The 6,277-nt window shown below is 36.5% G+C and overlaps 1 pseudogene; it reads right to left on the bottom strand.

The window, feature by feature from the left end:
* Positions 1-6,277, bottom strand: part of LOC107722457 (1-phosphatidylinositol 4,5-bisphosphate phosphodiesterase gamma-2-like) — an 18,326-nt pseudogene that overhangs the window by 8,145 nt on the left and 3,904 nt on the right.

Here is a 6,277-nt window from a genome sequence, read left to right as displayed (position 1 = left end):
ATTGTTTGTCAGCACACATAGCCTAAGTTACTATGTATCTGGATCAACTAGCCGAGTAGACAAATGTTTATTCATAACCATGCTGAAAATAAGTCAATGTTAGCTTATGCTAACTGTCTAGCTAACGAGAGTCGCTTTTTTTTTATCATGATACATAGGCCTACTGTGATTTATTCCAAAGTGACTTATATGATGCATTTAACGTCAAATAATCTAAATGAAGCCTTTTAAAAGACAAGTATTCCCTGTGGTTCATGTTTGTGGCATGCGCCGGAAAGATGCTCAAGGAGACCGAGACGCGCTAAAAGCACATTCTGTTGTTCTCTTTATTTTTCAAAGGCATGACATTTTTTAGTTATTTTGAACGTAACGTTACACAAATAAAAATACATTTTATCATACGACTATAAATGACAGAGTATTAAGTTATTTCCCCTCCATGGGGAAAAAATCCAAGTGAACATCAATCCGTACTCAATATTAATTTCAACTGCTTTAAATATGACTGCTGCTTATTTCCTGTGCACTTCAATACTGGTCTATAATACTAACCGTCATGGCATTTTATCGTGATTTATCGTGAAACCGGTAATCGTTCCATCCCTACTTAAGTACATAAAAAATCAAGTACTTTTGTACTTTCACTCGAGTAAAATTGAAAACTGAGTACTTTTACTTTTACTGGAGTAATATTTTATTATACGAATCTGTACTTTTACTCAAGTACTTGATTTGTGTACTTCGTCCACCACTGCCCTCAGGTCATTGATTGCTAAATTTCTACGAATCTGCTCAGACGAAGAATCAAACTCATCTTTATCTTGGATGGAATTTTCAGCACATTTTTGTTTTGGGCTGAACTATTCCTCTAAATGTGTAAATCGATGCATACTTAGCGTGACTACTAAACGCATTCGGTTGTTCAGGCCTGATATGCAAACTTTTTCCTAACTAATACAGTATTACTTATAAAACTAACTTAAATTTATTCCTTCCAAACCATAGGTTCCAAACAGAATATTTTAACATAGCCATCTATCGCCCCCTAGAGTCTTGAGGTTTTACTTCCACGACAATATATCAACTTACACTACAGTTTGGGCTCAGTAATGTTGGATTTTATTAGATTTTAAATGAATACATTATTAAATAATGTAATTATTATTCATTATACAATTATTCAGCAAGTACACATATTCATCAAAAGTTAGAGTAAAGGCATTCATAATGGTATAATAATTGAATAAATTATATTTTAAAATATATCAAAAGTTATTTTAAATTATAATAATATTACACAATATTATTTTTACCGTGCAAATGCAGCCTTGGTGAGCATAAGATATTTTTTTCAAAACATTCTCTTTTCTCTTCTTTCACTTACCAGCAGTTTGGAAGTTAAGAGCCACCTTTTGGCAGCCTAGTTTCCATGAAGGACAAGGATCAAAGTTAGAGGAATCAGCTCGCCCACTGCAGGGAAACACGCAGTTATACTCCAAAATGCTGTCTGATTTCTCCACGGCAGTTTAATTCCCCTCTTTTGGAACCGTATTATCCGGAACGGAACGCACCTCTTTGTAGTTGTAATTTTCTGAGAGGTCATAACAGTGCAGAGTGGAATAATACATGAAATGAAATGTCCGTTTCACTTACCTCAAAACATTTCTGGAATTTTTTGGACGTGGCCTTGAAATTTTGCTTAATGTTGATGCGTATGATAAAGTACAGCTGCTTTTCATTTTAGTTAGTTCCACATTTTTTGTTTCACTCGTGTAATTTTCTGTATATTACATACCAAATGTATTTTTCTTGATAAATTGGCAGTATACCACCATATCTGACATCTGAACAGCTATTTTGGTTTTGGACTCCATTTCTGCTATTCTCTATTTCGAGAAGTAAGGGAGATATTGTCAGTGCATAGACATTCACAGGAACTATTGGTCATCAAACATAGAAATAGATACACTATTAATAATCAAGCACAATAACGGATATTGAATGTGAGTTAGTGTGGCACGATAGAGAGAGAAACGAACCGCTTTCTCCAAACTCTGCTCATTTTGGATGATGTTCAGAAGCACCTGGTACCACTCATCCACCTGCTCCACGGTCTCACACGTGAACTCCGTTAGCTTCAAATTCTCCCTATTCAAAAGGGTCACCACGAGGGGCCTGGCATGTTTGGCTTTGCATGCTGAGGAGAACCCATTAAAATCAACAAGGAAGAGAGTATTAAAGTCTTATATTTTGTAAACCGAGAGGAGTTTTTTTCATAGGGCACTGATTATTGAAAATAATGAGAATAATCTTTCTTGCAGTGCCTGCTGAGTATTGGTGAGATTTTATATAGATGTCACAGCTTCTCTAATCATACAGTCTCTAGTCATAGTGTATATGTGTACAAACATATTCAAACAGGTGTCAAAACAATCTTACCAACGGTACGCTTTGAGATGTCCACCACACCTTTACACTGGTCACCTAAAGGATTGTCTTTAGCAACCTGAAAGAATCACTGAGCACAAATCAGTCAGTTTATGTATACATATATGTAAATTTTTGTTTTATTTTACATACAAACATTATGTATTATTCAATATTATACATATGTGTAATTATATAGATGATAGACAGACAGACAGATAGGCAGATAGATAGATAGATAGATAGATAGATTTTTCAAAAAAAAAAATTTTTTAATATATATTAAAAGTTATTGCAAAAATGGCTAAGAAAAGATGGCACTTGGTGTCATATTTTCTGATCCAATACAATGAAATTCATATATATTAAGGGTGTTTTAAAATGTAGAATATTATAAACTTACACTAATGCTGGGTACACACTAAAATATTTTTTAAATCTTATAAGATTTTCAAAATGTGAGAGACCACAAACATGAGGACAAAAAATCCTAGATTTAACCGTTTTGCTCCTATAGTGTGTGGTGTGCCGCTATGTGACAAAGACAGCACACCACACACCAACAGATTTTCAACCAGAGTCCCGACTGTGAACACGGGAAATCTCGCAAAATATCTCGAGACTTGAGAATAAATATGGCGGACGATAGGCAGGAAGAAATTGTGATGATAGTGTTTGGAATGATTTTGACAGAAAATGGACACGTTGTAGCCTATAAACAATCGGCAAGCTGATCCTCCATCTCTGCTGTCCAAATCCTTTTGTGCTGCATGCGCCATGACCGTCTTCTGTAAGCTCGCTTTCTGATTGGATATTGTTTCGTTTCACGTGAGAATCTCCAGATCGTAGGCGTGCTTGTCCTCTGGGTTCCCCCCACACATCAGGATTTCTGATTGTAAATATCGGGGCGCCTCCGACGTTCTTCCGAGCAGATTCAGTCACTCTTAACACACCTCACACCACAGGAAAATCTTCTTTAGAACCACCAAGATAATCGGGACATTACCTAGGATTGTCGGAAGGGGAGAAATCGGCCCAAAATCAGCCCGATTATCTTGTGGTGTGTACCCAGCATAAGTTTCCGAATACTTTTAAGACCATTGTATGAGTACAAATAAAACAAATATTTGCAAATACTGCTCACTATCACTTAACACACTTCACACCACAGGAAAATCTTCTTTAGAACCACCAAGATAATCGGGACATTACCTAGGATTGTCGGAAGGGGAGAAATCGGCCCAAAATCAGCCCGATTATCTTGTGGTGTGTACCCAGCATAAGTTTCCGAATACTTTTAAGACCATTGTATGAGTACAAATAAAACAAATATTTGCAAATACTGCTCACTATCACACGTTGAGAGATCCACCTGCAAAGACAAACTGATGCAAAACTACAGTTTGTATATGGTCACAATTGTTGTATCACTTTTAGACTCTGTGGCTAATTTGTTTCTCTTATCTATTCTCTCTTCTCTCACCAAACAGAAGCGCTCCACTAACTGTGGCATTACAGGGTAGCGTAGTTTTGTCTTGCCGTAGAAAAGCTCATCACAAAAACAGCTAACCAGGTCCTCAAGGCTACCAAACTCGTAGGCGTCTGCCAACACATACTTGCTGTTGTATTGATAAATCAGATAATGTTCGATATCCCCATCAACTCTGAGTACCAAATAGACAATTCAAAACACATACTGAAAGGAAATTAAGTGTCTTTGAGGGGTACAGTAAAGAAATGAAATGGAAAAAACCGAGGAACCTGATGGAAAGGGTAAAGGTGTCAGGGTCTTCTCTTTGTCTGATGAGGAAGGCTCTATCTCGAGGGATCCTCAGAAGATAGTCTTCTGCTTCAGCTTGACTCAGGTTACTGTAAAACCACCTAAATATGACAACACAAGTTTGTGTCCAGATATTTCTAGTTTCAGTTGCAGAAAAATTATCTGTCATTGGAATTTGTATGTATACGGGTAAGTGATTTAATTTAAAATGCATCTTTTCTTCTTATCCCATTTGGTGGGGAGACACAAAATTGAGCCGAGGCAGGAAACCGTTGAGGCGCAGATTGAATGAAATCTATCATACTTGATCAGATTTTGTGTGTAATACTCGATCAAGGCACACATACTAGGAAAGCACTGCTTGCTTGTTAAGTAGAAGGACCATTGACCATATTCTGAGGAACAGAAGATTCTGTAGTGCTGAATTCTCCTGCTCGTCCTATAGAAACCACACAGAATATTATTATATCAACATTTTCTTTCGCATTATTTGTCTTTGTGAATATTAGATGTAAGCCTGGTGCTAAACATTTGTCCAATGCAATGTAAAATAAATAAAAAGTTGGTAATCTACCAACCAAAAGAGGAAAAAGTAAGAAAATCCACAAACCAAAATATTACTAGTGTAAGGAAAATTTTAACAGGTCATTTACCACATATACATGTGTGTGAGAAAACGTATTTAGGACCAAGCTTCAAACTTTTTTGTGAAAGAATTTTAAAAAAGCAAATAGTGAAAGGCTGGGCAGAGTAAGTACCACAAGGAGATACTGTAGTTTCTGATGAATTTTTCACTCTCTCGCACCAGGAAGGTTCCATCTTTTCCATTCTTCCCTTGACAGAAATCACGCAAGAGTTTTTCAGCGGTTATTCTGCCTTCAGCCAACGGTCCATGAAACCAGGGCTCAGACAGGTGCAGCTCTGAGCCGTCCTGAATGTTTCAGAAAGAAGAGTTCATGAGCAAATGTGAAAGTGCGTAACAAACTTCTCAAAGTGGCTCATCTTCACAGGACTTGAACCGACTGGACAATGAGTCACTTACCTCAAGACTGTCTTCCTCCCATTTCTCTTCAGAATAGTACAGCTTATTATCTGAGATCACACAGTCATGCCTGTAAAACCTCTACATTAAAAAATATATATTATAAATGATCATCTATGAATAAGTTGTTATTATTACGACTATGAATAAGTAACAGCAAAAAAGCAGATCAGATTTAAATGAAATTAAAGCACCGTATCTATTGGATCCCAGATGCAAAGCTCTCCTTCCTTCTCCACTACATGGTTTTCTTTAGCTTTCCTTATCTGCTTTGAAATATGAAAAATGATGAATTGACCTAAATCTGCCTACTAAAACTTCAATCCGATCCTTTAAATTTGACACACTGTTGGCAAACCGATTTTAAGTTCGCTGATGGAGAAAAATTATGATATGGAAAATAAAAATAAAGCACAGTAAGACAGATGTGTAAAACGTGCACTTTCTCCCTGTAAGTGTTTCCAATTTTCTTGAAACTGTCTAATTTTCTTTTCACAGCCGTGTTTCCCCTTTCTTCTTCCAGCTGTTCAGAGCAAATAGAAAATTACGTAAGATACTTTGAAAAATGAATGCAAACTCGCATGTGCATTTACAGCAGTTTTGGAGAAATGTAGCATTCCATGACTTGCTCACTGATGGATCCTTTGTAGTGAATGGGTGCCGTCAGAATGAGAGTCCAAACAGCTGATAAAAACCACAATAATCCACATGATTTATAAAAACAAATTCATCATTAAGACATTTTCCACTGTAAACCATTCCCTCTGGCTAAAGTGCCTCTATCCTTAATATTGCTTGCTTTCACAAATGAAAAAGTAATCTCGTCGGATTCAGGAGAGAAATATGCACAGATCAAGCACTGTTTACAAGCAAAAACAGTCCAAAACCATTCTAAACAAATATATCAGTGGATTTTGATGTGAAAGGTTATGGACTTCTTCACTGGAGAAAGTGGACTTGTATTTTGGCCACATGCGATGGTTTAAAGTTAAAATGCTTTAATGATGGATTTGTTTCTTATAAACACA

This window comes from Sinocyclocheilus rhinocerous, unplaced genomic scaffold (genome assembly GCF_001515625.1).
Source record: "Sinocyclocheilus rhinocerous isolate Xijiao unplaced genomic scaffold, SAMN03320098_v1.1 scaffold604, whole genome shotgun sequence".
Lineage (NCBI taxonomy): Eukaryota > Metazoa > Chordata > Actinopteri > Cypriniformes > Cyprinidae > Sinocyclocheilus > Sinocyclocheilus rhinocerous.
The sequence above is the reverse complement of the archived record's forward strand: the minus strand, read 5'-3'. Positions and strand labels throughout refer to the sequence as shown.